This window comes from Corvus kubaryi, unplaced genomic scaffold (assembly GCF_017639235.1).
Source record: "Corvus kubaryi isolate FWS band 111438036 unplaced genomic scaffold, C.kubaryi_AGA036_p1.0 138, whole genome shotgun sequence".
In the NCBI taxonomy this organism is placed as follows: Eukaryota; Metazoa; Chordata; class Aves; order Passeriformes; family Corvidae; genus Corvus; species Corvus kubaryi.
Window position 1 is genome coordinate 15324695 of NW_024580672.1, and position 10619 is coordinate 15335313.

Genomic DNA, 10619 nt, shown 5'->3' on the forward strand with positions numbered 1-10619 from the left:
TCAGAAGTCACTTGGGATGCTTCCAAATATGTTAAGAATGTGAAAAATAAATGCATGATGCCATCAAATGTGGAGGAGAAAAGACCCAATGGCAGAAACCTTCCAAACCTAGTCTGTTTTGAAGGACAAAAATACTTGCATCCGAGGTTAAATTCTTGGCTAACAACCCTGTTCTATTTTTAGTTCCAATTTAATTTTGATCCTAAAATATTCCATTGCTTTTTTTTTCCTTTTTGTAATTCTCCAAGGCTGTGAGAGCAGAGTCACAAATATTTTGCAATGTGAAAACCATGGTTTATAAATAGCAACAGTGCCCATGAGCACAAGAGAGAATCAGAAAGTTGTGCAGATGAGACCCACTCTTTGGAAGCTGATGGAGTCTTTCCATTGACTTCATCACGTTTGGAGCAGGACCTAAGGTAAGAGGTTTTTATTTTTATTGGACATTTAAGGCTTATTTTGGAACATGTCAGTAAGAGGTAAGAGGATGGAATTAATTTGAACAGGAAGAAAACTCAAGACATCCCCGTAGAGAAACTGAAGCATTTAAATAAATGGGCTGAAGGGTGAGGCCAAGATTACAGCAAGGACAGAGACCACGAAAAGAGGCTGCTGAAGTAAATACCTGCACAGAGAAAAAACTCTTAAGTGATGATACAGAGAGTGCAAGATCCACAGAAAAGGAAAAAAGTGCAGAGAGAACATTAAGTGAAAAACTCAGGAAATGGAACAAAGGAAAAAAGGCAGACATTCAAAGGTCACCTAAGAAAGTTTCTGACTTGTCTGTATACAAATGCAACAAGCCTAACAAAGGAACAAGGGAAACAGAGAGACCAAGAGACAACTCAGATGGGATTTGATTGATCACTCCTTCCATGAACCTTTCTAGGTATTTACTGTATGACACTTAGGTGCACAAGTAGCTGCAGACACCTAAAATGATATCAAGTGTTCCAAAATTACATTCAGGTTTGCATCATCTGCTGGGTGTCCCTCTGCCACTGCCTGCAGTGACACAGGAGTGGAAAAGGATGGTTGAGTACGTGAAACTGAGAAAACCCACAGGACATAGGGATATGTGCTAAGGATCAATCTCTGCTCCAGTAGCCTCCATCTGGGACCTCCAGCACCTCAGGTAGTACAGCACTGTCAGTGGAAACACACTTCTTCCTACCCACTTCCCCCTAAAATAACTATTTTCGAAGTAGACACACTCCCAGGCTCCCTGCTCTGTTCTGAGTGGAGAAATCAAAGTCCAGCCATCAGGAACTCTCCTTCAAAGTCTTCACTACTCCTTCCTCCCTACATGTATTAACTATGAAAATGAGGTAATTAGTCACCGCTTGGCTGGATACAGCTGTAGGGGATTGCAGGGGGCCCTGTGGCTCCTGTATATGAAGAGCAGTAGTTACTTGTGGGGACTGTGGTACCACGAAGTTTGCAGCCCTTTGAGGAGGATTATCTCTCAAATATGCTTAATTGAGACACTGGCAAATGAAAAGCCTTGAAAGATGGGCGATGGTGCACCACATTTCAATGTGCCCTCTGCCAGCAGCAGTCGTAGCTTGTAGCCAAAAATAGGGTTGCAATCCAAGGGAAAGTTTGTGGCTTAATGTTCTTGCAGTGTAACCATGAACACCTGTGCAGTAATTTCTACTCATCTATGTGTTGACAGCTGTATTTGAATTTGAATGTCCTCTGACTTCCCTCTTCCAAAGAGAAAGGTTTATTTTAGGGGTACTTCTGGAAAGGGTACCTGTGCGTATGGCACTGTGTCAGCTCTCTGTATTTCAAGAAAGGCTGTATTTTAAGCTCATGGTACCACACTAGTTAAGCATGCCATTCCCAAAAAATAACAGTCATTTCTTAGTTACAACAGTTTCTTTTTTACAAACTGTGGAGATGTGAGGTCTTACATGGCTCAGTTTTCCACTATGATTTCCTGTTTTACCACCATGAGAGGGGCAGCAATGGGGAGCTGCTGCTGCAACTGTTGGAGCATCACTCCAGCCTTGCTTCCAGGCATGGCAATGTCTGATCGCAGGGTTCTATGGAAAGGACACTTTCTCATGTGGCTCTTCAGTCCATGCTGTGACTAGACAAGCTCACCCATCTACAGGAAGATCCCATGGTTGTCTGTGATATGTGATGGAAAACTACCCAAAATGCTCAGCTTTCCAAAGTGTATTGCAGGTATCAACCTCCCCAGTACAGTCAGTTTTCCTGGAAATTCAGCCTACATTTTTGCATCTGTATTAAACACCTTTAACTTTTGTGTCTAGTTCTCAGGATGCCAAAAAAAAATCCCTAGTTCCTGAAGCACTGGGAGCTCTTAGCACTGTTGGTTTGAATTCCAGATTCCTTCACCCCGTCTAGAAAGCAACAAACTTCCTACTAAAGGAAATTTTTCAGCTTTTACCAAGCTTTCCTGGCTTTTTAAATCTAAGAAATAGAAGCATGTTACTTAAAGGAGTCAGTCAGCATCTAACAACTGCACCTCCCTTTCTTGGCTGGAGATAATATACTTACATTAATGTTTACCTCTTTTGTTTCCTAAAGAGTTGGTTCACACCTGCCCTAACTTAGTGATTATCAGTGATTTTGCAGTAAAATTTGTTGCTGACCTACAGACTGCTTGTTCTGAGTATGCCACTCACCTCTAGTTTGAAAAAGACTCCTCCACATCTAATGCCTTTAATCCTGACTATCTGTGGTTCACAAAAAGTAATTGGGTCCAAGCAACTGGCTATTTTTGTTCTACCTTTTTTGGGCTTGAACACTGAAGAGTTTTTTTTAAATTTCCCAGAGCATCTGGAACTTGGGATAGATTTTTTAAGTGTATGTTGAATATACAACTATAGAATTAGATTCCTTATTCACTCTTAAATATCTTTTTGAACAGAGGAAGTGAGAGGCAGTGCTGACACAGATATGCATATGTGACCTCGCTCCACCAACATAATAAAACTTCTTAGTAAACGTGTTGCATACAGTAATTCAATTTTCAATAAACACGTTTAAAAGACACTGTACACTTCCTGTACAAAATCTTTTTGAGAGCAACAATGCATGTATTTGGAGATAGAAGTTTGGCAGTACTCCACATTGATCTGTGGAATATCATCCCCTAATTTTTTTTCTAACAGGTCCTGGAAGCAAGAAAGTAAAATTTCTTAAATGGTTAAATATGAGAGAAACAAGGCTCACCCAGCAACCCATCCCATGGAAAAAACCACATCAGAGTAACTGAGGTGAGGTGATTCTGACCCCTTGATTTTGGAATATTAACTATTGACAGACTCATCTAGTACCTAAGGCATTTGAAACAGAACATGGGGGCTGTTCAAACTGATGGTGATTTGGACACACATCAATGAACTCTGATCACATTCACCAAGTGCAGAAGCCCCCCAGCCATCAGCTGATAAGGACCATAACATGTCCTGTGCCTTGCCTGCAAGAAGCTGTATCACCAAGCAAGGGAGTTCCTAATACTTTAATGAGTCTGGCTAAACACATCTGCTCAAGAGAAGAGTGTCAGCTAAAAGGGTCCTGTTGATCCAGGTGTTTTTCAAAAACCCTTTTTGGCTAGGGAATCTCTCTAGAAGAGGAATGAGAAAGCAAAGTTATTGTGTCTGCTCCCTTAAAAAGAGATAGACTGAGGAGGGGAGGCTGCAAGGGGAGTGAGATAGAGGGTAGAGACAGAGCCAGGAGAAGTTGGCTTTGGAGCAGAAACTATAAACTGAAGAATCATGATATTACATTTCCTTGTGTGGAAAGGGGAGGAATCATCACCTTGATGGCCTGGTAAGATGTTTCATGCCTGCAAGTATTGAGTTTCTTCTTGACAGCTGGTAAACTGTGACTGCTAGCAGAGCGGTGTACCCCATAGGAGAAATCCCATGGCCTTCTCCTTACCCAACACTGGAGATGGTGCTCCTCTGTGCATTTCCCACAGGAAGATGCCACCAATCTCTTGCTTCCCATAGGATGATGTCCTGTACCTCCAACTAGTTGTGAACAACTCTCCTTCTTCTAAAGCTGTCTTAACTAAATTGGGAGGAATTTTGTTTTTATACTTCTTGATGTGTGTATTGCAGGTAGAGCTTGGGAGACATCCCAGGAAACAATGGGTATAACTGGGCTGGAGTTAATTTTCTTTGTAGTACCTGGTAGGGGGCTGTGTCCTGGATTTGTCCTGGAAGCAGTGTTGATAACAGAGAGATGTTGTTGTTACAGCTGAGCAGTGCCTACATAGGGCCAAGGACTTTTCTGCTCCTCACTCCGCCCCACTAACGTGCCTGAGGCTGAACAAGGAGCTGGAGGGGACACTGCCAGGACAGCTGACCCCAACTGACCACAGGGATAGTCCAGACCATGCAGTGTCATGCTTAGTGTGTTAAAACTGGGGGAAGAAGAAGGAAGAGGGGATGCTGGGAGTGATGATGTTTGTCTTCCCAAGTAACCTTTCAGTGTGATGGAGCCCTGCTTTCCCGAGTGTGGCTGAATGCCTGACCACAGGAAATAGGAAACAAATTCCTGGTTATGCTTCATTTGTGTATGTGGCTTTTGCTTTCTCTATTAAACTTCTTTATCTCAACCCACAATTTTTCTAACTTTTACTTTTCTCTCCCCCATCCCACTTGGAGAGGAGTGAGTTGGTTCCATGGGGCTGAGCTGCTGTCTGGGGTTAAAGCACAGAATCTTCTTAATAAAGCAGCTCCTTTTGCCTGTTGATAATTTACATTCACATTTATCAATCCAAGAAGTGTTTCTTGGTGACAATGACACCACTTCCCAGAGACACAGCTCAGCCTGGGGGTGCTCCGTTGCCTTCTGAACAAAACAGGCAGGGCCTGTGTGTGCCCACCACAGACTGGCACAGCTCCTTTACATCCCATGCAATTGCAGTTTTATTTCTCAGCCTATCATTTTTCTTGTATAAAATTATCTCATAGTCCTGAAACTTGCTCTTTTCATAGTCTTATAAGAGTTTGATGGGGTACTAGATTTCAGGGAAAGTTCATTTGCCTCTGTTTTTTTGCTATTGTATTTGTTTCAAAAATCCCTTTGTCATCATTTTCACATTCTGTTTCCATTCAAACAAAGAGCAGCTTTACCCAGGGAAAGAAAAGGTCAGAGGTTACTCAGAGCATGCCAAAGAAAATAAAAGGGTAGCACATATACAAATGTTTTCATCATTCTGGCCTGATTTTGCAATCTGGGACTGTGCTCATCTTTCACTAACATCACAATTTAGGGCATGCATCCCACTTGCAATTGCTTTCAATAGAAGGCAAAGGCAGATAGTTCCTTGAGATACTCAATCCTTTACAGATGCTTTATAGGACCACAGTAACCACAGAAAGTCCTCATCCAAACTCCATGCTATTTTCTCCCACAGTTCGGAGCAGATTTGTTACTGATTTCAACAAGAACTGTGCAAACTATCTGAGGGAGTATTTAATTCTACATAACATAACATAACATAACATAACATAACAGCGTGTTGCCATGAAACTCCTTACTGGGGAAGAACCCCACTCCCCCAGGCTGAACCAGAGTTGCAGTTGCACACTTCACCCCTGATTAACTGGTGGAGTTTCCCAGACGTTCAGCACCATGTACCAGTATAAATTGTGCCACTGCTGCTAAACTTAAGAGCTCTATTTTCAAGGACCAATGATTTTCACAAGCAATAAAGCTGAATGTATTTAAACAACATCTACGTACAAGGTCAAACACATTCAATATCCCCTTTGGCAGTGACTGAGCAGCATTTGTCTGTGTTTAGGGACTGGAAAAGACCTCTGGAAAGACTTGGAGAAGTTCCTGTGTTTTAGGAAAAAGGCAAAATATTTTCTTCACGAAGCTGATATTTTCAGCCCTCTTATCTCTGCATGCTGAGGTTTTATTTTCTTTCATTTTTCAAAGTGTGACTGCCTATAGAGGTGCAGGATCACGGCAGGATGCTGGGAAACGCTTGCTCTTTCTCTCAGACCTGGGGATATTCCCAGTTCACAAGTTGACCCAGCAAGATCCTGTTTAGGAAGTTGTCAAATTAGTTCACCTGAACCCCATGGCTCCATGTGCTCATTTAAAATGCTTTTTTACTAGATACTGCAGTATTAAATACAAGACCCAGAACAAAGAACTCTTACGTATGTCCTAAGAAATTACTTTCCTGAATGCTGTGCATGGTCCTAGGTCTGTATTTAATTCCTCCTAAAGCTTACCATCCAGTCCTCATGAAATCCAATCTCAAAAAGTTCATGCATTCTGGAAGTGGGTCCCATACATAATCACTCATGGTGAATTAGTCACCGTGCAAATGTATGCAAATGCATTCCCACCACTTAATCCAGGACCACAGATAGAGCTGAAGTGTTCCTTGCTGAACAAGGAATATAAAGGGGTGGTGGCTGTCTTGCTTAGATTAACTGTACATGCCAGGCACAGTTTGGTTATTGGATTAATATCATTCTGTGAGAAAGAAATGAGTGGGTTGTGGAGCATCCATGATGCCTCCTTTATTTATTTATTTTCCAAGGTCCCATAGTTTCTCCTTCTTTCATTTTCTGGTATTTTTAGTGTGCTCAGGAATTATTTGGTAAGATATTCAAGATTTCTAGTGGGATTTCTTGATAATGGACAGATTCTTTCTCTTCATAATGATAGCTGAGTTTCTTGAGAGCAAAGAGACACTTTGTTCTTTGTTCTCAAGGAGACAAACTGTTATTTCTTTCCCTGAAGAAGCTTCTAATATGATGGGTGAAATATCAGGAATAATTAGACCAAATGGTGATGTAAATCCCACTAGAAACAGTGCATCCGTTATTTCGTTTTATGCCTATCGCTCCAGTTTCTGCCTGATTTAAGTCCATGTGAAGAAAGCTGTGGGTATTCCCTTTATAAGAACTACAATAAATTTCTTCATTGAATATTTACTAGTCCTGAGTTGCTCTTTTTTTGTTGGACCATCATTACACAATTAAAAAATAAGAAGGTAATTTAGCCGTTTCAAGGGCTGGTATTGCTTAATTTCAAGGGAGGGGGCCTGACAGTTGAAAGGTTAATGTATTTCACTGATTGGGCCCCTGGGGTTCATTTTCTGAAAAAAAAAGCTCTTTCAGTTTTTATTAAGAAACCCATGTAATGAAAAGGGGAAAAGCATCTCTCATTTGGTGCACGCGAGGCAGCGGCTGCGGAAGCCCACGTTTCTCTTCCTGGCACAACACGCAGCCACCACCTGCATCAGGGGCAGCAAGGACGCACTCTGGCGTGGGCTTTGCTGTGTCCTGACCCATCAGCACAGTGTCCCTGTGGAGGGACAAGTCCTGCTTGGGGTGACAAGGGGACAGTGTGTTGTCCTTGTGATAGCTCTAGGGGTGAGGAGAGAGGGGTCCTGAACGCTGTATGAGCTGTGAAAGTCCCCTGAGCAAAGTTGGTTGTAGGTGCCCACCTTGTTGGGCTGTGTGCCATGGACACCCTATGAACCCAGCAGGGTTCACTGACACAAAAGTCCACTTCTTTTTGCCCCAGCAGAGCACACTGGCCCCACAACCCGGGCAGGTTGCAACGTCGTGTTGGTGACCAGGAGGAGCTCCTTCTTTCCACCGATGGCTCAAAGGCTTGTTTGGCCTCCGGCCTGAGACCAACAACTTAAAACAAGTAGAGAGCTTTGGGGAATGAGAAATTAAACCACAAGAAAACACTCCCAGCATTTTTCTGGAGTTTTACTGCTGAATCTACCCCCAGACCCTTTCCCACAACACTCCTCTCTTGTGCTGCTGCTCCCTGTTTGTTCCCAGTAAGAACTTGAGTGACAATTGACAAGCAAAGCTGTTTTTCGGAGGTTTAAGCAAATGCTGGGAAATACCCTCTTCACACAATTAAATGCATTCATGCTAAGGCAGCCCTGTAATTCACACACTCGCTGGAAAGCTGATAGCTCCGCGGTGTTTTACGAGATAACAATGCTTCGTGCCACCTTGGCATACATGCGGCTGACTATTAGCAGAGAGAACACAAATTGGTCATATAAATGGCTCAGGGTTGGTTATTTCTCACTGCAGTTAGCAAGAGAAGTTCTTGAGCCGAGATCTTTACAGTGCGAGTGCACTGAGTCTTCCCCATTAGGTAAGTTAGCATGGAAGTGACATTGCTTGACATAATTTAACTTGTTTGATTTTAATGTCTGCATCAGAAGATTTCAATCCACTACTTGCATAATTTCCACAGTGCTGATGTCTCTGGCTGATATTTTTATTATTATGAAATCCCTGAAAGTCAACATTTACAGGCACAATGAGGCAGTAAAAATATAAAATAGAAATAAAATCGTTTGCTTGGGCTGGAAAAATCTGAACATTGGAGAAAAGCTTAACAAAATAAAACAAAAATGTCTCTGTCTTCAAGCATCTAGAAGAATTGTAAGAATGTCCCTTTTATTGTCTTTTTTTGTACCCCTTATAAAAATTGTTTTCCTCTCAGCCCTTAATGAGATGTTTTTAGAAGTGTTTTTCTATCCTAAATTACCATGTGAGACAGGCATTGGAAGAAATGTGGTTTTAGCTCGGGGAGTTGTGCTGGGGCTGGAGCTTGTGCGTGCACTGGGGAGCGAGGCAGGGTCGGAGAGCTGCCTTTGCTGCCGGGGACTGTCTCTCTGCTGGCTTTTGCTCTGTTTATTGATACACATTATAGATTGAAATGGCTCCAGAAACACAGGGAGGAAAAGTTCTGCCTCTCACCACAGTGGAAGATTTGTATTCTTTTACTTTAACAAAATTAAACTGCTCAGAAATGAATGAGAAAAATGATATTTTATCACAGAGAGAGAGAGAGAAAAAAACCTGATGAGTTAAATAAACACAATACTTACCAAGAAAAGAGAAGAATGGGCATTTCTACATATCCAGTGGAAAATCACTTTCAAATTTCATGCAGGTATTTTGAAGTGAAATACCTTTCTGATTCCTAGTTTGGCTGTAGTAGATATAGTAGGAACTATAATGCCTTTGTTTTCTGTAGCCTGAGCTTCATAAAAGAATTGCAGCTACAAGGAGAAATTCTGAATCCTACTTATCTCTCTCCAATAGATGTGATGGGCTTCTAAAAATAAATGTGTAAAATTCAACATATCCATAATCCTGGAAAAATTGGTTGTAACTAACAGATAATGATGACTTGGTTAATTATTGGAATAAACACAGGACCAAGATAAAGCTGTGGTAAATTCTGGTAATGAGCCACTTTCAAAGAAACCAGATGCCTATATGCATCTTGTAATACAAATGAGTGGTTTTTTTATCGTTGTTGGTGTTAATTTTAGAAACTGTTAAACACCCTGAATCAGATGACTGAAGAAATGCTCTTTCCAAATGGTTACCAGGCATCCCCAGCTCCCATCCCCATATCCAGTGATCAGAACACAGGAACAAACTCAATAATAAAATCCAGTCGAAGATATTCCACATTCTCCTGCATCTCTCCACTCACTGTCTCAGTGTAGCAGGATTCTCAAACAGCTGTAGAAAAGCTTGTTATTCAAGACATCACAAACCCAATTTTCTTAAACAGAAATAGTTTGGTGGGTTTTGAGGAAAAAAAAAAAAAAAAGAGAAAGGAAAGAAGGAAGCACTCCAGCTCCAAGGTTTTGAAATGAATGTACAGGAAAAATGCAGCTTTCATCTGTATTTTTAAATACAGTCTAAATAATGTCTGAAGAAATAGTTGCTACAGCTTTAAGTATTGGTTGCCAAATGGTAATTATATTGTTTAATTTTAAATCATACGATAGTAATACCATCTGACTCTGCAAGCATTACACACAAACACGTTTCGTTATCGTGAGGGAGTGCTGCTTGAAAATGCAAAAAGTATCTTTAAAAGCAAAGGAAAAAAATCTATTTTTATTATGAATATGAACTTCTCCTATCTCCTTTTATGAAAGTTATGGAGCTCTGAATTGCGTTGCCAATTCGTAATGGTGAATAAACCGTAAATTTAGCCTTATATTATAAAAAACCATTTATATAAACATTTTGCTGTATTGATACAAAGCTAAAAATGTTCTTATGGGTATCAGAGTTAAATCAACTATCTCTTCTCAGGACCTTCTTGTGGGAGAGGAGCTTCGCAAGTAATGACCTGCTGTAAATCTGCAAAAACAGCAATTAGGTAAGACATTAAAATTGCTTAAGAATGGTAAACATTAGCTTAAAATAAAATGAAAATCCCCAATAATCTAACAGGCCGGCATATTAATAGCGCTTGAAATAGTTTATGATCTGAAATGTAGCTATGCATTATTCTGCCCTTCCCTCCTGGTTATGGAGCTGTTGTTTATCGAGTGCCAAGGGCATTTCTGTCTCATTATCAAATACATAAATAGAAGAATATGCATTTAGCGGGAGATCTATTTTATTGTCAGCCTTCCCTTCCTCCCCCTCCACTGCACACACATTTCTTGATGTTTTCTCCTCCCTTCTGCAGCCTGTATATTTCCACAAAACTGTGTAAAAAAAACCTAAAACAAATAACATCCTCAGCCAAAAGGGTGCAGTTTCTGAAGTAGAATCAGCTTATTTTAAGCTTTGGAGAAACATCCACAATCAAGA

The 10619-nt window shown here is 41.0% G+C and overlaps 1 long non-coding RNA gene across 1 annotated transcript in view; it reads left to right on the top strand.

Moving 5' to 3' along the window:
• The first annotated feature begins 276 nt into the window (after positions 1-276).
• Positions 277-10619, top strand: part of LOC121660202 — a 15685-nt gene continuing 5342 nt past the window's right edge. The window contains exons 1-3 of the long non-coding RNA XR_006014563.1: positions 277-419; positions 3147-3251; positions 10113-10179. This is a non-coding gene — a long non-coding RNA (uncharacterized LOC121660202). The remainder of the gene's footprint in view (positions 420-3146; positions 3252-10112; positions 10180-10619) is intronic.